General features: G+C 36.4%; 1 long non-coding RNA gene across 2 annotated transcripts; it reads right to left on the reverse strand.

Annotated features, from left to right (window-relative positions):
* Positions 1–883: 883 nt before the first annotated feature.
* LOC122142256 lies at positions 884–27,061 on the reverse strand. 2 transcript variants are annotated; one of them, XR_006158484.1, is made up of 4 exons: positions 26,861–27,061; positions 26,052–26,457; positions 4,797–4,871; positions 935–1,418 (listed from the first exon to the last, which is right to left on the reverse strand). It is a non-coding gene; the product is annotated as an uncharacterized LOC122142256 (long non-coding RNA). The 2 variants fall into 2 exon arrangements; XR_006158483.1 differs by lacking the exon at positions 26,861–27,061 and having other exon boundaries at positions 884–1,418; positions 26,052–26,633.
* Positions 27,062–27,935: the final 874 nt, after the last annotated feature.

Here is a 27,935-nt window from a genome sequence, read left to right on the forward strand (position 1 = left end):
AGCGTGCCAGGCACACAGCATTAAACAATCCACAAAATACAGCTGCCCCTTCCCTAACACAAAGTCTTTCCCACACCTCTGGTGAATAAACAGGAACCAGACTGCCAATCCAACACCCCTCTCACCAGCTCAAGATGGTGTGCATCTAAGCCCAGCGTGATTTTCCACAGGATGTGACTCTGACTCAGAGACAAAGGTTTAAAACATTTCTCCAGCTTCATCTCTTTTAAAATCCTTATTTTTAAAACTGTCCCTCATAACTTTTAACAGTGTAATCCTCTTAACAATATCAAAGAGAACATAAAACCATAAACATAAATAAGGTATCATAAACTATGAGCTTGGACATCTGGCTTGCTCTTGTTATAAGTTGATGCCCCGTTGCTGACCCCAACAGACCCTCATCATGCCACTATTCCACAAAGAGGTTTATAGTTTATGGAGAGAGACAAAAAGAACAATCGGTGAGAAATAAATTTCATCCACAGATAATGGGTCTAAATCACCAACTGGGTGTAAATACATACACTACTACATTAAACTGACTGAAAGTGACAGTAAAAGCATTTATAATGTTACAAATGATTTCCATATCAAATTAATATTGTTCTTTTGAACAGTATTTAAATAATGATTCTATTCATAGAATCCTGAAAAGAAATGCATCAGTTTCCACAAACATGCTATCTATTTTCAAAATTAACAATAAAAATAAAATTTTCTTGATTATCTAATCAGCACATTAGAATCATTTCACAATAGAATCTATATATAAGAATAGAATATATATATAAAATTGTTATAACTGTTATAATTTACATTTAATTTATTGTTTTATTCTAATATTGTAATACTGTTATATTGCACCTTAAAAAGTAAATAAGAACCAATGTGGCAAACAATTATAGATTTTTAATCAGCATTTTATCTGATTCGAATCTCTGTGACACAAATTGATTGTTTCAAAGTTAAAAACAATATTTACTTAAAAGAAAATTGGTAGAAAGAAAAAAAAAACTTCTGCAGCTGTTACAACCCTCCGAAGACTAGGAGAAAGACCATCCTCACATCCCTATAACTCAAGTCAGAACATCTTCATTAGCAGCACAATTTACACAATTTTAAACACCAGGAATTACTTAGATTCTTGGCTTGTAAACCTTTCACCTTAATCTGAACATATAAAAAAAGAGCCAAGGGCAGATTTTATTAACAAAGACAGAGGAATCCTACAAGCATTTCAACCCTTTTCTTACATTTCAGTTTCTGCTGTTAACCCGCCCTCTTTGTTTTAAGAGCTCTAATCATAGTCCAAGTATAAGTAGCAGTGTGATCAAACACTGATTTTCAATGTCATGTTGTATCCATGCAGCTTTACGTCCAGGTAAACAAAGGGAATAATCAATCTATAACAATGTCTACAAGAAATAATGAATCAAAGTCAGAATCATTCTAGTGAACTGGTTCGTGCTTGTGGTTACTGTAAAAAAAAAAAAAAAAAAAAAAAACACAGATTCCAACACTTACAACACACTTTTGGAGTTAAAGGGAATAGTTAATCCAAAAATGAAAATTTGCTTAAAATTTACACACCATCTGGCCATCCAATGTGTAGATGAATTAGTTTCTTCATAATCCATAATAAGTCCATCCCCTGCTGTCCTCTCACTTCAAAATCCACAAGCATATTTGTTTAGAACTGTTTTGGATGCTATAAATGTTGCTTAACCTGTACATATTTCTCTCCTGATTGAGACCATTATTATGGATAAAGGACTGGTATTTTAGCCAGAAGTAACAGTCTGAAGTTAAAAACATCACATGAATTTGTTTATTTGTTTAAACATACTTTTTTTTAGCTTCCCAAAATGTTAATCGATAGACTATGGCGTTATTTCCCTGTCAAATGTCGAGAGCGCATTATTGTAGCGCGAAAGTACATTAATATAATGTGCGAGCGCGAATCTCTCTGCTCGCGCGCGGGTACTGGGCGCGCGCTCTCAGATACACGTTGCTCTTGTAAGAATTTTCTCTGGGCTCGCTCAGAGAGTATGCCTGCACTTAAACCATGTTCAGTGCAATCGCGAATCTCTCCTCTTCGCTTAAAGTAAGCGTGTATGTGCTTAGACTGTGTCCCGTGCGTTCGCGCATGGCCACGTACTCTTCTCTTCGAATTCTTTCTCTTTGCTCTTGGCATAAACGCTGTCAAAACTGCAACAACCAATCAGAAATAGGCTTCAACGAATGACCAATGAAAACGCGCCATCGTACATGGAATCGTATTGGTTGATATTGAACCGCACATGGAACACATGGAATAAGTTCACTGAAGTTCAATCAAGACGAGCCGAGATGGATCCGCCGAATCGACGATCTCAGGTAACCAGTTTTATTTGTTTTGATGTTAAATATGCCAAATGTATCTTAGAAATGTCTGGGAAGAGGGCGATTGGATTATTTTACATATAGTAAATTACCTAGACTGTCAACCACATTGTTCACACTACGTGCCATGCCCATTGAAAGTGAGATTTTTTAGCCAAATATATTTGAAAGCCGATTCCAAAAGGCAAAAAATAATATTTTACGTCTGATAATTAACACATTGTCTCGTGCAATCACACCAGTGATTAAACATTAAGTACGTAGCGAGATCAACTGCTAAATTCAAATCTGAACAAATATTTCAGGGGAATAAGGGGGCAAAATGCCCCAGTAAAATTATGTTATCTATGGCTGTCACGAATGAAGTGATGTGAAATTAACGAAAAGTGTCGTCTGCAATGGATTTTCTTTATCGCGGATTGCAGCGTTGAGTGTTATAATCAATCACGCACTTTCTTTTTATTATTATTATTATTATTATTATTATTATTTATTTATTTTTTATTTTTTTCTAAAAAATCTCACTTTCAATGGGCATGGCACGTAGTGTGAACAATGTGGTTGACAGTCTAGGTAATTTATATGTAAAATAATCCAATCGCCCTCTTCCCAGACATTTCTAAGATACATTTGACATATTTAAAATTAAAAACAAATAAAACTGGTTACCTGAGATCGTCGATTCGGCGGATCCATCTCGGCTCGTCTTGATTGAACTTCAGTGAACTTATTCCATGATGGGTCGTTCGCGAACTCTAAGAGCCGGCTCTTGTAGGTGAACGACGGGAGCTGGCTCGCATATCTAAAGAGCCGAGTCTATTTAAAAAAAAATATAGCCTATAGAAATTAAATCATTATGTAATAATGAAATAATGGATGCATTTTATTTTATTTAAAATAATTGACTAATTCAAAGAACAAAAAAAATATTATATAGGCCTAAAGGTGCACATATTCGTTTCGACAGTCTGATCAGCCTCACATTCTGTTCCTGTCAATCATACACGAGGTGTCAACCAATTATATGGCATGAGGGAGGGGCCGAGCCATCACACACACACAGTGTCATACTCGGAGAAGAAACCGCATCAGCCCCTCGAAAGTAAGGCAGCTTGCATTTCTGAATGCAAATCTCTCATAAAATAAAAATATGATCAGCATTGTGTGTGTGTGTTCATGCTAGTTATACAAAACATAATCATGCTGGTTATATAACATGCCAAAAAAGAGGGAGAAGTTTAATCCTTCAGTTATTTTTCTTTAATATGGGTTCTATTATGTTGTTCAGATTCAGATTGTATTTGTTTTGTAATGTTGTTGTTTCTATACATTAAAAAGTTGTAATTTAAATGCAAATGTTTAATAGTATTCTTTTTTCATAACAAATCAATGCATTTTCAAAGAAATTGTGAGACATTGTGAGTATGATTTCATTTAATAATTTAATTAAAATTGTTTTTCACACCTATCATAGTCAAAACATTATTGTTTTTTTAAAGAGCCGTTTGTGAGCCAAAAGAGCCGGCTCTTTTCAGTGAGCTGAGTCAAACGAGCCGGCTCATGAAAAAGAGCCAAAATGCCCATCAACCAATAAGATTCCATGTACGATGTCGCGTTTTCATTGGTCAGTCGTTGAAGCCTATTTCTGATTGGTTGTTGCAGTTTTGACAGCGTTTATGCCAAGAGCAAAGAGAAAGAATTCGAAGAGAAGAGTACTTGGCCATGCGCGAACGCACGGGACACAGTCTAAGCACATACACGCTTACTTTAAGCGAAGAGGAGAGATTCGCGATTGCACTGAACACGGTTTAAGTGCAGGCATACTCTCTGAGCGAGCCCAGAGAAAATTCTTACAAGAGCAACGTGTATTTGAGAGCGCGCGCCCAGTTCCCGCGCGTGAGCAGAGAGATTCGCGCTCCGCACATTTTATTCCGCGCGCGAGCAGAGAGATTCGCGCTCCGCACATTATATCCCGCGCGCGAGCAGAGAGATTCGCGCTCGCACATTATATTAATGTACTTTCGCGCTACAATAATGCGCTCTCGACATTTGACAGGGAAATAACGCCATAATAGACGGGAGTTGTGCGGATTGCTTGAGATGCTATATCAGCTGTCTGGCACCCATTCACTGCAGAGGATCCATTGCTGAGCAAGTGATCTCAAAACTTATCCCAATGAAGAAACAAACACATCTACATATTGTATGGTCTGAGGGGATTAATTTTCAGTAAACTAAATCCCTTTAAACTATTCTTTTAAATAAAAATAAAAAAAAGCTGCTAGTGACATAATATTTGGAACTAAATGATTGACAAATCAATTAGAACTAATGTAGAATCCATGTGCGTAACATGAGCGAAGGGAATGCCACACTTGAACAATGCTAAAAAGCTGTTGTAAAATGATTACCTGGAACAAAGCTCCCCTGAACAACTTCTTTGTAAGCCCACCATCCCTCGTGGATTTTGGGTGGATTTGGCTGAGCTGTGAGAAAAGAAGAGGAAAATTGGAGTGATTTAGCATTCATTATAGAAAAACATTTTTATTAAATGACCATTAACTGTTTTCTCTGTCGTGTTCCATTCAAAAATTATTTCTGGCAAACAGCCTTGCAAGAGAAGCACAAAACAAACAAAACTGGAATTAAAAGCCTTCACTTTTGTTCCTCAAACATTAGAATGGAAATGCATTCTGAGTGAACCCGACAAGAGATTCGACTGAACCAGGGCTGTAGTTTATAATTGAAGTGACCAAGTAAAGATCCCGCTGCTAAAGGAGGTCACGGCCTGAAATCACAAAGCAAGATTTTAGGATATTGCATTTACACCTAAACTTTCACGACCGTATTGCCACTGGAAAACATGACTATGGGGCCAGAGGTGGCTAGGCTGCCTTTTAATGGAACTGGAGGAGGGTTAATCCATCCATCAAGGACAAGAATTAATGCAGGAGAGTGGTTCAGTTTCACAAAGAGGAGGTGGCTGGAGAGGTGAAAATGCTTCTGCCTCTTGGAGGCTATACTGCAAAAACCAAACACCGTGGTGGAGCTAACAATTTCAATACTTTATCTGAATATAATGCTGTTGAAACCCGAAAACTGAGGTTGACTACAATGCTAAAACTGCTTGATACCTACGAGGATCACTTCTGGATGTTGGCAGACTTTTCAGACTGTATTAATTCTTCTGAGTAGTGAAGTGATTTTGAATTGTTTCTCAAATTTGTCTTCCAAAACAGCTGGTGGTATTGGATTTACTACTGGAGTGGATCCAACATCATACAAGTAAAATTCTGAATTTTTATCTTGTATAGCTTTTTTTCTTTTTTTTACAAAAATAAATAAATAAACTAATTCCTGTAAAAGTATATTTAATATGCATTGCAGACATTAAAGGGATAGTTCACTCAAAAATTTAAATTCTCATCATTTACATTACCTCAAGCCATTCCAAACCTGTATGACTTACTGTACTTTCTTCCGCCATATACAAAAGATGAAATTTGAAAAATATGGGTAAACAAACAGTTTCTGATCACCACTGACTTTCATATTATTATTTCTTATTCAATAATTTAATGCTTATTTAATGAAATGTGTTTTATTTATTTATTTATTTTTATTACTACTATTATTATTTTTCCCCAAATACACTGACTATAACCTAGGGTTTCAAGTATAGTTAAAGGATTCAGGTTTTGCACCCTGTAAACAGTACATTCAGAAAGTTTGGCCATTACAGTAGTAACTGTTTAAACAGGTCTACAAAACTGAAAACTACAAAACTTTATTTCTTATCACCAATTGATGAACATCACAAATCTCTCTCCCTCTCCTTGTCTCAGGTATCCTGTCAGGATCTATCTTCAAGCAGAAGTTAGTATGGAATGAGAGGCAATAACAATTCATCAGCCATGTTCTCCTGAGGGACATTGGCGTAATAATACAGGAGAGCTTTAGTGGAAGCTCCAGGACAAGCATCAGACACTGCATCAAACCATCTCTTTCCCTCTCAGTGGAAAACAAAGCTCCCATCCCTTCAGCTCAAAGCTGCCGTCATTAGCAGGACAGAGACAGGATAGGAAAACATAACGCCAATTGATCATTTCTGAAAGCATAAGACTCAAGCACTCCAGACTTTATGCAACAAAAGATTTCCATAGAACATCTAAGTGTAGTGTTTTTTTATGCCTATTGTGATTAAAACAAGAGTTTGGCTTTTATGTAAGCATGTATAAGGCTGTAAGCTTACAGGGAACAAAGAACAATTGTGATTAAATGTAATTCGTTGCACTCAGATCTTGTGTGTGTCCCAGTTGAATGTGCAGGGCTGCATGAAAATGAGACATCACATATTTCATTATGACAGCAGTTTGAGAAAAGCAGCTAAGTTCTATTCCATTTCCCACACAGCTTGGCGATGCCCCAATAACATATTTACTGGCTTTAGCAGAAAGAAATGCTTCAAATCTGTAAAGCGAAAACAAAATAAAGTCAGAGGTCATACAGAATAGACATCTAAAGCTGTTAATCTCACAACGTTCTGTCTGAGAGACTTCAAGTAATTGGCGGTGTGCAGGAGGTCCACAGTCAGGATGTTTGTGGTGACATCTGCATCGCTTTGCTTCCTGTCCAAAATAGGGAGGGATAACAATTTCTAAATAGACAATGGCCCACGTTAGATGGAAGACAATACATAATAGCCAGATTAAGCCTGAACTGCCTCTAAGGGACGGTATCAATGGTATCCAGCAGGGTTTGCACTTTATGCTTTAATAATGGCATTCAGATGATTGGCTTAATAATAACATTCAAATGATTGAATGTTGCTGGCGTTGCCTTTTCAGCATTTTATAAATGGTGTCGCTTTCCCAGCAGCTGACTTGCTTATGCATTATTCAAAGTTGGGTAATCAAATGAATAGATGAGGGCAGTTGCAGCACAGAGGCAACAAACCTATTGAATGTCTGCAGAGTAAGTGTCAATACATCAAAAAGTAATTAACACAAATTTTCTGATCCCTGTTCTCAATGGAGCGACCCCCTGCTTGGTAAAGGATATTTAAAGAGGCACTTCACAACAGCTAAACATAAATGGCACAGAGGCAAACTTGTCTACATTTGCCACTACTAGGGATTAGAGACGTGCATGAGTAATTAGGTAGGCGAGTACTCTTTCTGTACCAACTACTGTAGTTCACTAACACTATTTAAACAGATGGGTTTTTTCTTTACACATTTGCCTGCTGTAGGCATTAATGAAATGTACTTTCCCATTGAATCTCTCGCTCTAAACTCACAGTGCTTTCAGGTGCATCCAAAGCTACGTCCACATTAATCTGAATAAATCTGAAAACATATATTTGTCTCTACATTTTGGCCTACATTTGGAGACGGCGTTTTTGTACAGCCAAAGCAGAGCTTATTGAAGGCACTATCCCAAGGGGATACATTTTAAAACAAAGGTATTCGAAAAAAATTAGCTACACATTTAGTAATGTGACAATATCTATTATAGCAACATTGTTGTGCTTGCTATTCACTTTAATAATGTTGCTAAAGATAAATGTTACTTTTTACAATCTTCATATTACATCCTGCAAAGATGACAGAACATTGATCAAATGACAGTTGCTTTTAAGGCCATACACTGAATGTTTACTTTTAGTGTGACCTGGATGCACCAGTGAGTAGTGGAATATGTTGCTAATAAAATGATTGTGTCAGAAGAATAGAGTGAGAATTTTACCCGGTTTGGCCTCTCTGTATCATCTCAGTGAGCATATATGACATTTTAAGCTTGCACAGCAAGGTGATTTAAGTGTTTTCAAACAAGTCAGTTTGGATGAGCTGATGGACGAGGAGATGAATGCCGTTTTTAAATGTAGATGTAGTGCAAGTTTAGCAATATTTTAATTATTGATGATTTTGGTTTCTGCAGAAGTCCTGGGATATGACCAGAGGAGGATATGTTACTAGCACTGAGTATGGCAATTATTGAGTAAATGATTATAAATTTTTTGTGTGTTAGAGCAGTGGTTTTCAAACTTGTTCCTGGGGACCCACAGCTCTGCACATTTTGCATGTCTCCCTAATTTACACACCTGATTCAGATCATCATCTCATTAGGAAAGAGTTCCATGAACTCAAATGAGTGTGTCAGGTAAGGGAGACATGCAAAATGTGCAGAGCAGTGGGTACCGAGGAACAGGATTGAAAACCACTGTGTTAGAGTACAGACCAACAGAATTGCTCAAAATGCCCATCCATACTATAAAGACTGAATGAGAAGCAACATTATTCGACCAAATGGTCTTAGCATTTATTTGATGTTGGAGAAGTTCTGTTTATGTTCAGATACAAGTAATGCTCATTATTATTAGCATCTATTTGGCATGAGGGACTCTTTAAATTGTATATTAGAGACCACAGAAACTATAACATTCTCACAGCTGCAGAGAGAACTGGACCTGTGAGAGCACATGCAATTGTGCCCCTGATACACATGAAAACAAGGCACTACCATTTGAGCACAAGGTTTGCATTTTCCTGCCACATTTAGTTTCCCTTAGTAACAGCATATTTAGAAACAGGACAAGCAAATCCTTATTATGCCCTTATTAAAAATACAGTTTAATAAGGGCATCATAAGGATGCCCCTGAGTTTAACTTACAGTTGTGTTGTTTCCACCAGTTTACCCTGCTGTTTAATGTTTCTATTAAATAAGTATAAAACTGACATCTGAACTGTATTTAAGATGACTGTTCACGCATTTCAAAGCTATTTCAAACTATTTCAAGCATTTCAAACTATTTCAAGCATATTTCAAAGCTACACTGTGCAGTGTTTTGTTGATTGAAATTAACAAAATTTCACAAATCCATCTTCCAAACTGTGTTTTTGCCTAACCTCAAATCACTACGGTTAGCCTATAATAATGATTTAATATTAGTGCTGTCAAATAATTAATCACGATTAATCACATCCAAAATAAAAGTTTTGTTTATATAATATATGAGTTTGTAGTGTGTATATTTATTATGCATATATAAATACAAACACATGCATGTATATATTTAAGAAAAATATGCTATGTTTACTTATATTATATATTAATTTATAATATAAAATGTAATAAAATAAATATATAAATGTATATACATGTAAATATTTTCAAAATATATACTGTATGTGTGTGTATTTATAAATACATAATAAAAAAACACAGTACACGAACATATAATATGTAAACAAAAACCTTTATTTTGGATGTGAAGATATCAGTCAGCTTTGAACTGCCGGGGAGGGCGGCCGCCCCCCCTCTCTTCCCCACCCCACCCAGCTGTTTTTTTTTCGTTGTTTTTGTTTTCCGTATATATATATATATATATATATATATATATATATACATATATATATATATATATATATATACAGAATCTGAATTAAAATGTGTTTGATTTAAGCCTACATTTCAAAATTTTGGGTCATAAAATTATATCGCGCATACAGCTCAACTAACGCGATCGTTATAAAGGTGTTTCAACAACAATACACTTCCACTTGCATGTATTTGACAATCGGAATATCAGATATTTCATGCCATAGCTAACACATTTGTGAATATTCTGAATAAAAAAAGAAAAATTACATAAAAGCAGATCATCATTCATTCGTTCATTTCAGGGGTACTATTTAATTACCATTTGTGCATTTCATTCATTGCGCCTTGACACCAGTTCAAAACTGAGTCCCAAAAGTCCGCGTAAGAAGCATAACACGTACAGACTCCATGTAGGCATATGATTCGCTCTTTTGTTGTTCTGTTTTCTTTCAGGATCAAAAATACAACAAATGAAAGCGTTTATCTGTATTTCCGACTGACGAGAACTATGCATATACATTCATAAATCAGTCGATTTTGTATTTTATTATGAGATATTTTTTATTCTAATGTGATCAGTGATTCAAGCACTGATGGACCAAAGAGCGCGCATTTCGACATTTGCAGTAAAAACTTGAAATATAAATTCTCAGAAAATGCATTTAATACCAATATATTGAAAACGTCTGTTTATATACTCTATTAATAAAGGAGTCCAGACATTGGAAAAATATCAGTCCACATGCGTTTTATATTTAATATGAGGGAAATAGACATGCATGCATGCGTGACACAAAAAATCTTTAACTTTTAGGTAGCAAAATATTTTTTTTAGTAATTCTGTCAATTACACTAAGGTTATTACGTTGTCTGCTATATATTTGCTTCTTATTTATTAAATATGGGCAATTGATTGATAAAACATTGATCAAAATTAAGATACAATTTATACAAAACGAATATCTTTTAAAAAGAGTTTTCTATAAAACAAAACTTAATGAAGTCGTCAAAATCATGTTTTACCAAAAACAGCACCGTAGCTAGGAGGGCGCCAGCGCCTCTGCCTTTCAGCGCCTATGCCTCGCGAGTAGATGATACCCCCTGAAGACGCCTAGCAATGGTATACCTTTAGTGGTAGTATACCTTTAGTTAAGTTATACCTGAAAGAGTCTTCGTAGCGCGCTAAGAGACAATGTTATCGGGGAAACGCAGCCCAGGTATGATGCGTTTCATGCGTTTCATGCGTAATGGAGATTCCAAAGCGCTCTTCTTTGGTCAGAACCTTGGAGAGCGATCGCGGATAGGTCTGTCCTATGCACCGAAACTTTTAACAATGCAACAAAATATTTAAAGAGCATCAAGCTATTAAAATCTATATTATGTATACGCACAGATAATATAACAGTAATAAATAGCCTGTTATATACTATAACAGGCTATTTATTAGGTTAAGCAGTGATTGGATAAAGGTTTTTTTTTTTTTTTTTTTTTTTTTTTTTTTTTTTAATTTAACATTTTTAATTTAAGGCCCACCCACGATTGGTCTGGCCCATCCAAAACCGGAATCCTGGCGCCGTGCCTGGGCCACACTGAGCTGTGCGTAACGGCCACAGACGTGAAGTGAACGAGACAGAGGCTGTCCTGTACTGTCTGAAATGGTTAACGCTGTGGCGATGCATGTGCAAAACAGATTTAACTAATCATAAAGTCAATCAGGATACATAACACAGCCTACTATAGGCCTACACTAACACCCCCCCCCCAACACCCAAAGAATCCCGCCCCCCCTCTCACAATATAGTTCCCACGTCCCTGGATGTGATTAATCATGATTAATTGTTTGACAGCACTATTTAATATTAAAGCTATCAGGACAGATTTTGCGGGAAAATGCACTAGTGTCATATTTCCATGCATGCTTGTGTCATATCCATAAATAAAGAAAAGGAATTCAGGCTCCCACTCTATTCAGTGGAACACTGGCTTGGCCTTTCAGAAATACGTTATGTTTGTAAAGCATCAAATTTGCTGTGCATTGAAAAATGTTCACAAAACAGTTTATGCTGATAATAATCTCTAAACCAGTGACAACTTTGGTCTGTTTGCCCTACCCACTAGCCAAGTTATAATAGTTTCTACCATTTAATCTGATCAAATATGAATAGCAATCATTATGTCTAATGTCAGCACTGCCAAATTTGTGTAATATTTTAAAACAACAGGTCAAAACAACAGCAGTTTATAGGCTACTTATCTACTTATAAAACATTTTCCAGATAATGCAATTTTTGTTATTTTAGTTTTAAAGTCATTTAATAATGTTTAAACTGATAAGAGCACAGTGGCGCACCTGAAGCCAGCAGATTCACCTGTACAAATCATGTAACTACAAAAACAATGTTCCTCAGCAAGTAACTTGTAGTAACCACTAGAGGGCCAAGCATTACATTTAATGTTAATTTTTCTTATAATAACTTTTTAACGTTTTCACTCATCCCACCCTAAAAACTCATTTCAGGGAGGTAGCATTACTACAACAAACAAGCGCTGTGTTCCCCAAAAGCATCATAACCCTAAGCAGATCATACAAGCATTGTAAAACACAGCCAAGGTCTTAACTAGGGCTACACGATTAATCGCATGAGACTGTCATGCATGTCTCGTCAGCAGTGTTGGGGAAAGTTACTTTTAAAAGTAATGCCTTACAATATTGCGTTACTCCCTAAAAAAGTAACTAAATATGTTACTTAGTTACTTTTTATGGAAAGTAATGTGTTACATTACTTTTGCGTTACTTTCACGTTACTTTTTAAATATGAGCAGGGCTTGATTGTTTTTAATATAAGAAGTTCTATTTATAGCAAATGTAAAAGCCCTTTCACACCAAAAAGTGTAATGAATAAACTTCAGGCTGAAGGAAAAGTAAATTCACGTCTGTACAGTAGAACACAGGAGAAGAAGGTTCAACACTCTTCAGCAATAAAAAAAAAAAAACAATGAAGCACAATTGTTAGTTTATTAAGTCATTTTTGATTATTAGTATGGTTGAACTGGATCATTAAAGGTCAGCAGCAAAGACACTGTTAATAAAATGGGAATAGATACATTTGTGTTATTTAATATATTTAGTTATTGCAGGTTTGCGTCATATTCTGAGTTTGCATTTCACTGTTTTGATTAATTTAGAAGAATACTAAATCTGTTTTGTTTTTTGTTTTTGTTTTTGTGAGTGGAATGAATTAATGCACATTCACATTTAATCTAGAACTACAGTAACATCATGTTCACACAGCGCACACAACGATGCAAACTTCCGATTTCTCCCAATATGGGAACAGGAGGCTTGTCAGTCAAAAAATGGGAATACAAAGTAACTGGCGTTACTTTTTTGAAAAAGTAACTCAGGTATTTTCTTGTAAATTAAAAAGTAATGCGTTACTTTACTAGTTACTTGAAAAAAGTAATCTGATTACGTAACTCGCGTTACTTGTAATGCATTACCCCCAACACTGCTCGTCAGTAAAGCTGGTTCTGAGATTAGTAGCAAATGTCCATCACCTACTTTCAAACGGACCGGCACTTACTACACAGAGCCGTAGTTCACTGACAAGCTGCGCAATATTGCATCATAATTGGAGATTAATCGCATTCGGTTATGAACACGATATTGCATAGCTTGTCAGCGAACTATGGATCTGTGTAGTAAATGCCGCTCAATTTAAAAGCAGGTGATGGACATTTACTGCTAATCACAGAACTGGCTTTACTGACGAGACATGCATGACAATTGCATGCGATTAATTTTTTTAAAAGTTACATTTATTTTGACTTTTGTCACATTTTTAGGATGACATGTCGCGTGAGATGAGGTAAAAGACACAAGTCACAAGTCCAATGATCAAAAGACAATGAGATATTTCTCAAAATATTTCCTTTTGTGTTCCACAGAAGAAAGTTACAGCATGAGGGTGAATAAATTAAGACAATTTTAATTTGGGGGTGGGGATTCATTTAAGGCTATACCCCTTTAGACTCTCACCTTTACTACAGTCCAATTATTGTTCTAAAAAAAACTAGGTTTAGTCACCTTCTTTTGGTAACTTTCACAGTTTCTCAGACTTTTTCACATATTTTTAATTTATTCATTAAACTCAGAGTGAGTAAATCCCACGTTCAAATCCAATATGTATGTTTTTTACTTCTTCCAATCTATAAGACAACAAAATGATAATAATGTTAACTTAGCAGAATCACAATATATTTCTAACACTTTCTTTGTATTACCCATTTAAAACAAAGCTATACAGCACACAACTCAAAGTATTTTTCCTCAATTAAAGTGGAGAATAATAGAAGAGAACTGGTACTCTGTTACTGCACACATTTATATCCCTGCTCCTTCTAAAGAGCATTTCAAACCCAAATGATAAACTACCTACACATGGCACTTCCAGAAGTCTCAGAGAAATTAGGTGATGCTGTAAATAAACACTTCAGAAACTAATTGTCAGAGTATTAGTATTCATCATGGAACTGAGGCAGTCCTGGGACTCATCCATGCAGGGTGAAAAGAGGCGCAAATGCCGCCCATAAATGAAACTTGACCTTGCCGACAGCTGTGCTTACTGACTTATGAGATAATTGTTTTTCGGCCCGTTTGTGGCACCACATTATAGATCCAGCTGCACGAGTGTAATGTTGCAGGGCTCATGCCCGGTGGACTCTTTCAATCAAGCCCAAGCATCCTGAACCGTTTATCAATATAAAAAGGTCAGCCGATGTGCTGTATGTGTAATCACCCTTGATATGTTTCATCATTCCTCTGTGCCACTGAACAGACCTCTGAACTGGCTTCTTCAAAGCCATGGTGTAATCGTTTTAGAAGTAATATAAGGACTTTTCAGCAGCAGTGATATTCTTTACATCAGAATTAGGGCTACAACTATTTATGCTACAAAGATTATGCTGTTGATTAATCTATGAATTAGTCTATCGATTATTTTCTGATTATTCGATTAATCCTTTAGTTCAGTGGTTTTCAACCTGTGGGCCGCAGCCCCCTAGTGGGTCGCGATGGTATTGCAGGTGGGCCGCCAATTACTATTCAAATAAAAAATAATGTTATTAATATATGTAAATATCTAAGTCATAACATAATAACATAATTTTATATATATAATTAAATAAGCCTGAGTTATTTTCTGTTCATTGCCAGTTCATTCTAGGGCTCTGCGATAGAAATCGTCATAAAAAAACGATTTGAGCGTACGCGATTTCTAAATCGCTTTATAGCACGATTTTCCGTGGCCCTGACCTCCCGCAGTATGCCATCCGATCTAATCAGAATGGAATGCGCCTAGCGCGAGAACAGAACAGACTGGGAATATGCCTACGTAACTCCAGGTTCACACACTGTCTGTGATGCGCCTTTTTTCCGAGCCCATGTTAACGGATCAGAGCATTCACACTGCACGTAGTAAAAGGCTAGAAATAAAAACGTGCGAAAAGAATTAATATCTAGCACATGAGCATAGAGAGAGCTGTGACTGCACAGGACGCAGTTTGAGCAGAGGAAACACGTTCTAAGTGCGCGCACTTTCTCCGGGCGAGAGCAGCGTGTATCTGAGCAAGCGCGTCTGGTTTTGTGACAGAGCAAAATAAATCTGTGTGCGTGCGGACAGATTCGCGCTGGCGCATTGTTTTAATGTGCTTTCGCGTTACATTAATGCGCTCTCTGTTCCTTCTGCACCACATACACATATATATAAAGCACTGCAAATGGAGTATGCCTACGTGTGAACCTGTATCATTTATAACAAATCTATTTCAACACCTGAGGCACCGCTACAATTAATGAGCTCTATGAACAATGTATGGCAAAAAAGAAAAAAAGTCCCTGGACACAGGATTTATTTATTTAGCCTATATTTTTTGCAATAAGTCTAGAAAATTTTGTTACAACCTTTACTATAGTGATTATTTTGACTTATGTCTGTTCTAGAGACGTTACAACTTTTTGATAAAGATCTAATTGGTTTTCTTTTGGAAATATGTTTCAAATTCATACTGAATGCATTTATGACTGTCCTAGCATATCTGTGTGTGTCAAAATTGTGATTAAAATCGAAATCGCAAAATTGATCAAAGAAAATCTCGATAGGTTTTTTTTTTTTTTTTTCATATCGGACAGCCCTAGTTCATTCAATAAATACAGTTAACAATCTAGCTTCTGAGTATTAAGTTATTAACCCAACAATAGCGGGGTCAGTTAGTTTTTTTTGCAGTCGGCCGCGCAAACATATGTATTTGGTTGTGTGGGCCGTGAGTTGAAAAAGGTTGGGAACCACTGCTTTAGTTAAATTTAATAAAGTACTAAATAATAACCATAGCTTCTGCCATTAATCTTTCATAATTTTTTCATAAAAAAAAAAAAAAATTAATAGAAAAAAGAAAGAAAATTTTGCAAAAAGTTTTGAGTTTTGTTAGTTTTGCAGATTTAGGTGGCTGATTGAATACAAAGCTGTATTAACGAACAGTGAAAGTCACAACCACAGTCTATGATTCTAACTCTGGTAACCATAGCGACATTATTAAATATTGTGATGCCCATTACATTGGGAAGTTTTATCACAATTGACAGCTTGTTACTAAATGAACCTAATCAAGGCGTGAGTTCATCCATCTTCAAATGAGCTCATTTCTTCTCCTCCATGAGCAAACGAAAACCTCATGAGTAACAAGGAACTTATAAACAGAGGATGTTATTAACACAACAGTTCAGTGTGGCTCTCACATTATATGATATGGCAGACAACTAACGGTCCAGTGTGGCTCTGTTCATACAGCACAGATTGGCATAGAATTAGGTCCTGAAAAATGCACAGGTGTCAGTTTGGTTATAGAATGCAGTTGTCATGCGAAAAAAAAGGAAAAAAGAAAGAAAGAAAGAAAAAACATAACATATACATAAATGAACAAATGTATTAAGCAACATTGCCATACTAGCCATTTGCATTTGTTCTAGGGATTCTTGTTTTGTGTGAAAGGGATTGGGGAATGGTAAACTTTACAACACATTCTATAATATAATGTCATGTTGTTTAAGACACAGCTTCTCCTAATCCACAGTTGATTTAGAAGTTCAGCAGGTTTTCTGTATTTCAGTGTATTTTTAAATATGCCATGTCTGGTTTTAATAAATTACATGCTTAATTAAGTGAACTGATTCAGGCTAATTAAAAAATTCACACTAAAGTGGTCAGAATTCAGGGAAGGTGAGAGTAATTTTATAGAGAGCACGATGATTTCAGATACATTAAAAGCATGGTTATTTTAACATTACTCCAACTTTAATTATTAGGCCTGTCAATTTAACACGATAAGTTAATTAATTAGTTATGGATAAATAACTCAATTAAAATATTTTAATAGCCCCGGCCCAGACCTGTACATCATCTTTAATTTCTTACAGCTCGACAAACATGATGCAGGGCAACAACTCACTGTATGTTATGTAGTCCATAAGTTTAGTTATGTGTCCCTAAAATTAAAGATATTTTTTTCTCATATTTATATGATATGAAAAGCGATATCACACGAGCAGCGAGAGCAATATCACACAAGTGCTGTTTTTGTCCCAAATAACACAAGTCAAAGACTATAGAATAACCAAGACGTGTCATTCGTATAGTTTTTGGGGAAAAAATTGGCACTCTATCGAAGGAAACCTCCGGCTTCTGAGTAAAACAGCCAATCGATAAAGCCATCGCGTCACTGCAGCTGCTGTTAGACGTCTCGGTTGCTATAGATACAGTCAGCGTTCTGAGACACGCATTGGCTGATCTAGCTTGAAAAATTAGCTTTTTTAACAATATTTGAGCAAAAGAAACAACATTTATGAGACAGTTGTTGTCAGATTTCATTGGTGACTTCAAATATGAAATTTAATCATAATCTTAGCGAATGTCCATAAAGAAAGCCATCACCCATTTAAATGAATCGAATGAATGAATGACTCAATGACTTAGGATGATGATACATGGGGCAACATTGGCCAAAGTTGCCTGACAACATTGCTCAAAAAGATGCCCCATATATCATTAGCCTTACTCATAAAGTCATTTACTGTCACCTGCTGGCAGTTTTAGTTCCTTATCCAGAGTATCATTTCATTACCAAAATAAAAAAAATAATAATAATAATAATAAACATATTTCCATATAATAAATAATTTAATTAAAATAAGAAATAATTAAAATAAATACATTTTAGTTTATGTTTGACCTTTGTTGCCTAAACGTTTATGTGTAATAATATTTATGTTGAATCAAAACAAAACATTTCTTTCCAAAGCAAATTTTTTAAATACTTGATACTTTTATCATTTACCAAGCATACAACTGCTTGATGAGTTAGTACATTACAAGATACTTGCAAATTTAGATTTGATAAATAAAAACATTTACCTACCATGGATTAAAGTGCATAAAAGCTCTTCACATCTTAATGCAGTTGTCTCGCTCATAAAAAAAAAAAAAGAAGCGCATGTATGAACCCCGATAGCTACATCGAAGAACCATCTGGTGTGACATAATTTCTAACAAAATCATGCCGAAATGAAGTTAATTTCAGGAGTTCAAAAAAGCTTGCCAAAGCGATTGACTTGACTGGAGTGCTGAATTGCAGAGCTGGTGCAATAATATCCACATCGCTATGATCAGATGCTTTCGTAACCACTGTTTTCTCATTTTTGTTGTATGTTTATTTTGTTATCGAGAGCAGCACATATTTACATATTCATCTAGACACCGCTCCCAGCAGCATGGGTTTCTGGGTAGCATCAGGTTGATAGCTAACAATATACTACTGCAAAGGTATTTTAAACGTATTTTTACCCCAAATGAAACAACGGGGAAAAATTTGCAATGAGTATATTGGGGCCTCAATGGTCTGTATCCTGTGATTTAACAAAAGATTTAATACTGGAGGGGGACGTTAGCTCTGATGGCCTTACCATGACCCAAGCAGCAGCACTTAAAAAGTTATTCTACTATTAATAAATTATATGACAGATGGCATGGTATGAAACACACACCCACTGCTTTGACCAGTAGAACAACATGGAGAACTTGGCACTTCCCCTGAGAAATGCAGAGGCAATATGTGAGAATGGAAGTTTTACTAGCAGATATAAACTTTATCAGTATTACAGGAGTATTTGCAGCTATTCTCCTCAGAGACCCACACACTTTTATCAGCAAGAACACAATCTGCATCTGTATTATGCATTCAGGTTCACTTAGAACAATTCATTTGGCAATTTCCATAATATCTAAACGTTTTGAACTGTGACATTAAGCCCCTCATCCCAGAAGGGAAACCGATAAACAACCAAATCACGTAAGGAGGATGCTGACAGTCTTGCAACTCTCAGTCTCTTCTCTCTCTCGGTCCACATGCACAGATGCAAACTCACTCACAGACACATCTGCATGGGATTATCAGATTAGTCGGCTGAGACTGTTGCCCAGTGTGGGCGTGCAGGATCACCCAGCCACAGCTAAAGCCTCTGTACTATAGATATCAGTGCTTAACATTCCAGCCTTCAGCCGTGGCATTGCCCAAACATTAAAAACACCGTCTCGGCATCACACATGTGGCAGCAGCAAGGCTTCTCTTCCAAAGAGAGCCAAGATTGCTGTCAGGCTGTGGTGAGCATCGGTTGTTGAGCTAAGAGTGGCCAGGTGCACATTGTGGATGATGAGCCACAGGGCACCTGAGAGCTAGTGAAAACATGTCATAGTGTCTTGCTGCTGTGGGTTTGTGACAAGATTCATGGCTGGGTTTTTACAAATGGCTATGCCCTCTCCATGTGACAGTCAATAGTCTTAGCTACACCCACCCATCAGGGAAGACCTAGCTAAACACAGCTGCTCCTAACCCACGGTTGATTTACAAAGTTTTCAGCCTTTTAGTTTTTAAAATATGGCTTGTGTCTTTGTTTTCTAGCTAATGAATCAAATGCTTAATTAAATGACATGCTTCTTCAGGCTATTTAAATTTTTACACTAAAATTGTCAAGATTCAGGGAAGGTGGGAGTAATTTTGTAAAGAGCATAACATTAAAAAAAAAAAACTTGCATGGCTACATTAATGAGAAACATTACTCCAATTTTATCTTACTATCTGTATTTTTAGCACATTTTCTCTAATTAAATCTATAAAATTAAGTTACATTTTCTGCAAGGGACAAAAAAAAAAAAACAATTTAATGCATTAATTTGAATATTCTATTTAAAATCATGCACATACTGTATAACATATTGTGCTCACAACTGCTTAATGAGTTAAAATCTCACAAGAACCATACAAATTAGGACTTGATAAATTACAACATTTAGCCACTATGGATGAAAGTGCATACAACCTTTTTACATCTTAATAATGCCACCGTAAATGCCTCACTCTCAATAAACTGGAGGTGCTCTTTAAAAGAACAGTATTCTGTTCTGTTTAATTGAGTTCTTTAGGAATAAATAACTGACTTTTCTCATTTTCAAAAGGTTTGAAATTTATTTGAATGATTATTAAGAACTATGGTGGACAAAATGTATGTATGCTTCTACAGTATCAGTGAATTGAGTGGAAAAAACAACTTAAATAGATATTTACAGAAGTCAAGATTATAGTTGGGAACCGAGAACCGGTTCTTATTCAGAAACAGTTCTGTTCTTTGAAAAGAATCGGAACCGTAAGCAATTTCTAAGTTTCGGTTCCGAAAACGGTTCTGGTGCGACCCGTGACCAAGCGCTGTGAGCAGCCTTCCTCCAGTGTTCTGACGATTCTGCGTTTCCCATAAAGGATGTCACAAACCACCGTGCCTTTGATAACTGTGCACGTAGTTTTGTCTGACTGTGCATGTACCAGCAGCACGCAGCACCTGCCGCCACTAAATTACATTATATTTGTCCCATATTGTCATTAATATACATACTGACTTCAACTTGGAGCACTAAATAAATAGACTGCTATTGTTATGTAAGTATGCGGGTTAGATTATTTCGTGTACAGGTCAGTTCAAGAGTAATAAACAAAGTGACAGAAAACATTTGTTTTCATGCATATTAAATGTTTAAAAATGTGGAAACCACTCATTGCATCACACCATCTCCTGACTGCATTATTATTTGTAAAACAGGGGCTTTATGGAGTGTGTGTATACATGGTTATAAGTATAACAGTTTATAGCTCATTAATTTAGGGAAATGAACAAGTGTCTCAGCCCTCAAGGGACTATTTGGCCAACCAGCTTATTCCTGCTTAAAAAAAATGTTATTGATAGTGTAAAAAACATCAACTTTGAAGCACATGCTGATTGATGGACTAGCATTTCTCAACATTACTTACTACCTTACAGCAACACAACATTCAATCAAGGTAAAATAGTAAAAAACATAATAATAGTTCATTTAAATGGAACAAGAACCAGAAAATTTCTAACAATACCCAACCCTACTTATGAAGATCCGTATACTGTAATTTATGTTGAATTTTGACATTGCCAACCTTTAAATTAAGTTGACAGTAAGTAATAAACAGTATTGAGCATCGAGAAGTTGAGTATTGTGCATTTCTCCTTACCACTATTTTTTAATAGTTATTTAATGATTTTAATGGAACTGGAATCGGAACCGGAACCATTAGGCGGAACCAGAACCGGAAAATTTCTAACGATTCCCAACCCTAGTCCAGATGCTCATGGACATTAACACCCATTCCTCCAATTACCTGGATGAATGCATTGCAGACTCTTTTGTTTTCATAATAAGCAAAGGCACAGTGCAACAAAGCAGGACTGTAACCTCTGGTGTGTTGAAATTAAGATTCCCCTTCAAGGAAACTCGACACTGCGTCCCCTAGGGCAGTGTTTCCCAACCACTTTTCCGCGGCACACTAGTGTGCTGTGAAGAGTTGTCAGGTGTGCCGTGGAAAATTATCCTAACTTTCTATCTCTATTATATTTCATCATTATTATTTTAAATCAATGCTATTGGTCATCTTTACATCCGTTTGTGGGTTTTATTGATATATTTAACTAATGAAAAGCATTCAAAAGTGCTTGTGACTAAACCATGTAACGCCATTGTTTTTACATTTCCTAAAAGTGGTAGCGGTTTTGGAAATCCAATGTTTCCGCTCGACAGCGACAATATGTAAATTTGTTATTTTATCATCACCAACAACATGAAGCTACCTATGACCTTATGCTCCTATACCTGAATGCCATCAGCATGACCAGTGTCTAAAGCAAGTGTGAAAACATCCCAAATCATTGGCCCGCACAGCCCATAACGACAGTAGCGGAGCACCCAGAAGTATAAGAGGGTGCCTGTAATGCACGTCATCAGCTTCTTTTGTCTTCAGGAGCCGTTTGTTTGCGTACATGTAGGAAACACTCTGCAAAACATTTCAGTTAGTGTGTGCCTCCATTTGAGGACCTGATAACATGATTGATGGATATTGTACTGTACATGCGCGAAGAGCGTGTGCGTTCAGTTCTTGAAGAAATTGAATGCGCTCATTGCGCTTACTTATTATGATTAAGAGTGAATGTGTGTTTGATGGTATACTTATCTTCCCTACTAATTAACTTACCTGGACTTTAACTGAAGGATGTCAAAGGTTAATGAAGAGCTAAATTAAAGAGTCCAAAAGACTCAATTACCTTTTATAACATAATACCAATATAATGAGGTTTAAAATCCACTACAAACATTTGTTTTATTAAACAATGATATAGGCAGCATATCAATTTGTTTGAAAAGTTAAATTGAAAAATGATTTTATATTATTTCACCTGAATCTGATGATCGTGTTCTCAAGCATGATTTCAGAGCATCTGGAGTTTTAACAGAAGCAAGATCACTTGATTTTACATCAGCTCCAAATGCAGAAGACCCTCTTAAAATGCAGTATTGGTGCACATTGACAAAAGGAAATGCTCCTCAATTTTGAGATTCGGGGCTCATGAGGCAATTGACCAATTGGTAAGCCCCTCCCATCGAACACAGATGAGCCAATGGTTGAGTATCAGTTGCACAGGGACCGGAACTCAGACATCTTTAGGTTTCAGTGGCATAGTGAAACAATGGAAGATCCGAAGCTCTTACTGATTTGATGATGTTTATGCTACAAAAATGGTAAAACGATGTGCCTGGGGTACTTGTAACACTGATTCCAGGTATCCTGAGAGGATGGTACCACTTCTGTAGCAGACCAGTACATGATTGTTCATCAGTGGTATGCAGCAGGTTCACATAGTGTATTAATCCAATGATGTGGGAGCAGTAATCTGGTTCCCTAAGGATCCAACCCCAATCCCAATGAAGATGAAAACATTTATTTTCTGGTTGTCATACTCTCATTAAGTTACAATTAATGTTAGTGAGTCCATGCTAATGTACAAACCTAAATAGCTAACTGTTCTTACGTCATGTACAGTGTAGGTCAAAAACACATAAATGAAGGTCTACATTTCAGTGCCTTTCCATATTAAACAGGTTAAATATTTACAACTTTCCTATTTAATTTAATTTAATCTTACCCTGCGGTACATGAACAACGTTAATCCTGGATGTTGTCATCTGTGTCACGACCATAACATGAGGCTTTTCCCGCTTGCATTGTAATTTGTAAACCCTCGCTTCCAAATTAATCTTGTTACACACCATATTTATTTTAAAATATTTTATATATCCCTCCATGGCATATTTAAAGTCCTGCTTGGATGCTCCTCTACGAGAGTTGTTCCTTCAAAGTTTATCAAAAACCTCTTGGGACAAGGTTTTTACAATGACAGCTGTCATTGTAAGACAGTTAGCAGCTCAGTTTGTTTGTCCGAGTTAGCAACAGTAACTAAGGGGGGTGGGGCTTACCAATATGTCAATTGCTGTGTTGTTGGATCCAGAGTGGCATCAAGGCAAATGTTAACTGCCATAACTAAACAAATGCTCATGCTCTGCAAATGTCAGCTAAAATCTATGATGTTCCAGTAAATGTCTGGAAACCAAAACGCTAAGGAAGATGGCACTTGTTATGGTCCAATTATGACTGTAGTGGGGACTAAATATAATCTTTGATCTTTGTGAACATGGAATACCAGCAAACAACAAAATCACTGAGAGCTTCCTTGTTATATACCAAAGACAGAGAAAATTTTGACCTTCAAAACAAACTAAAAAAACTTGATTAAACAGCAGAATGGAGCGTTTTCCATCGGTCATAAAACAATGCAATTGTTAACAAAAGACACGTCATCAGCAAAACTGCTGTGGAAAATGGAGTTGAAAGTACATTAGAGGCCTTTGCTATTTGGAGAGTAATGGCAGTGGAAAATTGGAAATGTGCTTGACAATAAACAACATGCACCATATACACCAGGAAATATCTGAAAGACCATGTAAAAAATTTGCAACATGCAAAATTTACTAAAATGCACATTCATTTTTAGTTATCTTATTAATTTGGCATGTTATTCTGAAGTTAAAAAGGCTGCCATTGTAATCATTAATCAAATTTTTTAAAACTAGCTCCTCTGAAAGATCCTTTTCCACTGACGTCACTTGGGCTGTGTGCTACTGGGTAACGTTAACCGAATACCAAAAAGCAAACTGACATTCATTCTGGCTCTGCTTTGATATGTAATGGCCACTTTTCACAATCCAATCTACTGCCAATGAATAACATTTAAGTCCTGTCTTTCTGAATAACACATTCTAGAAGTAAAATGAGTTGTGAACAACAATTCACATTAACTATAAGTGTAAGAGGAGACAAAAATGGCACTAATCTCATCAGACTTAAAGGCCCTACTAAACTATAATCATCATGCTCAAATAAACAAATACACACATGCATGCATGTATATACACACACACACACACACAAACACATACTTGTGTGTGTGTGTATTATATATATATATATATATATATATATATATATATATATATATATATATATATATATATATATATATATAAAGATGCTTTAGAGGAACCAGAATGACGTTTTGGAATCAGTATTCTGAATCACACCATAAACACTGACTAGTAATTTTCATAACTAACAAAGTAAAAACAAACCACTCACACATACTAAATAATGCTCACCTGGAATGTCACTTTAGAAAAGGTGTTTTAGTAAACATAAAACCACAAGTAAAAATTAATATTGCAAAGCAACCTAACAATCTGACTTAATTGTCATATTAGTAACCTCATGTATGATGTACATGAAGCTACTAAAAAAGGAAGCTCTCAGAGGCCATAGACACTGGTCAAGGACGTTTACGTTGCCTGTCCCACGCATCTTGAGAAAGACGGATATGTTGCGCGCTGGGTTGCCATCAATGTCCAGTTCTCGCGTGGGCGACGCTGCTGGACGCCTTCCATAAACCTCTCACGAGGAGTTTTAAAGTTAAACCAGAACGGGCTTGATTTGTTTAGTCATAATAATGTGATTGTTATTTGGACGGCTTTTGGCAGTCATTCAGACTCAGACCTAATAAGTTATTTCCGTGCCTTTTCTGGTTTTTAACACTATAATGTCCGAGAGAACAACCTATATTCGACCTCACACGATCATTCGGCTCCGCATTAGATGGACTAAAGTGATAGTAACTGGTAATGGTGACAGAGTATATCAGTCAGGGATTCTTTCTGAAATTCGGGGTTCCATTGCTTCTACATTTGGTCTGTCCAGTGATGATCACCTCTAAAATCACTATTTCACATTTATATTAGCAGTGAGAAAAAAAAAAAAAAAAAAAAAAACTTACTGCCCGTTACTAATTTAATGCCATGTAATTTTTTAAGTAATTTAATTTACGCATATCATACCCAGCCCATTTATAACACAGGATATACTAGACTCTTTTGCTAATATTTGATGGCAAACGGAGAGTCAAAAAAAAAAAAACACCTTTTAAGCAAATATTAAGCAAAATACATTATTATTGCTTAAATTATTCTAAGTAATAAAAAACGGTAATTACCATAAAATCATGTGGGTCGTCGTAGGCACCAAAAATAAGTGATTTTTTATACAATCAAAAACTTGTTTTCTACAGAATTCTGAGCCTTCCGAAAGATTTAAAAATATATATTACATTATTTTAATAATAGGGACAAACTACGTAAATTATATTTAACACAACTTAAGCCATTATAAAACGAATATAAAGCACTTATTGTCAAAGAATCAATGTAGCCTACAGTCTTACCTGAAGTGCAAACGATGAGATTGGCTTGAAGGATAATAAATATTTCCCAGATTATATCCATGTTTTGTCTTCATTCCAAGTCCATTGCGCTCAGAAAACGGGGATCAGTTGCAGATGAGTCCACCCAGTCTCTTTCCCACTGGACACCTTCCACAAGATCCTCTCCAAATCACACACATAGCACATTTATCTCGAGCACATAACGCCACATTTCAAACAGGCTGAAATCCAAACAAGACTATGTTCCGAATCAGATGGGGGGTCTGGACTGATATCCTCAGTGCCAACACTTTAAGAAATGTTTCGTTGCGTCCCACAAGCCTCCATAAAACGACTTAAGCGTTCTTTCCCGTTCCAGAACCGCTTCTGTTATGCCACGAAGATGCTGGACTCCGCTGATCTGACCCTGCGAAATGAGAGAGTACAGCTGTGATTTGACGTGTCCTCGTAGTGGGCAAGGTCGGAGCTATGCGCGAGAGTAACAGTTTTAACTCAGCCAGGTTTAACGGGCAAGTCACGGGACCGCGCACTTGCTGTAAGGGGCGTGCTTCCCTCGTTCACGACATGCCGTTACACTTAACACACGAGCACGAGTAATTTTCCCACCTGCTTTCATAAAGTGTCATTAATGAAAGGGAAGTTGTAAATATTTAACCTGTGGTGTTTAAAACACTTACGGGTTTTGCCCGCTCCTGTGACAGCACAAAGTATCTTACAAACAAGTTTAACGGTGAGTAATGAAATACCGCAGCGGAAAGGATCAGTAAACACTCCACAATAACACTGGAGGTAAGATAGTTTGCGCTTACCTATTACTTTTGATATCTTATGACAGCTCAAAAACCTAAAAAACAAAAAATAAACAAAAATAAAAAACAACAACAATATCAAACCCCAAACCAGTGATTTATGAAAGAAAAAGCTATTTAAATGTCCTGTTCTACGAGGTAAAAGACTGTACGCCAGCATCCAATGCGCTGCGGGTACGCGGACCACTAAAACAGAGTGCGCGCTCCCGCTATTAATTGCGTGATCACGTTACCTAGGCACAGGTGGATGGAGCGCTGGCGGACAGCAGAGAGAGAGAGAGAAAGAGAGAGAGAGAGATGGGCGGAGACATTAGAGATACGCGGGTTGCCAAGAAACAAGAACCCGCGTTTTATCCAACATTGGTTGCATGCATTTCTCAATGAGTAGTAGCTATGTTACGCGCCCGGGGTGAAGGAGTTCTTTCTGAAAAGCGAATAAGCAATATTTTAATGAGCATAATAGTTTTACAATACAATTGGGGGAATTTAGCTTCTGGAGCAGACAAGGCCAAATTAACAAACAAAAACCAACTAATTCTTATATAACAACTAATCTAATTACAAAAAGAAAAAAAAGAAAAGAAAATTACTTCCATACCCCCCATCAAAAAATAATTAGTAAAGGGTCCAACAAAAAATGTCTTCGGTCTCCCTGCTTCCCCAAAATATTATGTACAATTGTTTACAGTTATGAGAGCTAACAGGTCCAAACATGGGCAATCCACAATCAAAGTCAATGAACGTGTGGTAGTCGGTATTACAAATAAGTTGGCTATAAGCAAACTAACAAACAAACAATCTCTCACAGGCAAACACTCAGTTGAAGACACAAAGATACACAGAATATTTACTAACACGGTCTGAAACTAACTAGCAAAGTCAAGCAGGGCACATACAGCAAGCAAGCAAGAGGCTGCTGCAGGAAGTGATTAAATAGCTTTAGGTGAGCCTTTCAGACCTTCTCCACAGTGTGACAGTGATTTTGATGATTATGAATGTTACTGTAGAATGATCTAAATGTATAAATCCCAAATGATATTGGGTACCAATCCAGATGGTAATTCTACATCTAATA

The sequence above is a fragment of the Cyprinus carpio genome, chromosome A5 (assembly GCF_018340385.1).
Source record: "Cyprinus carpio isolate SPL01 chromosome A5, ASM1834038v1, whole genome shotgun sequence".
NCBI classification, from domain to species: Eukaryota; Metazoa; Chordata; class Actinopteri; order Cypriniformes; family Cyprinidae; genus Cyprinus; species Cyprinus carpio.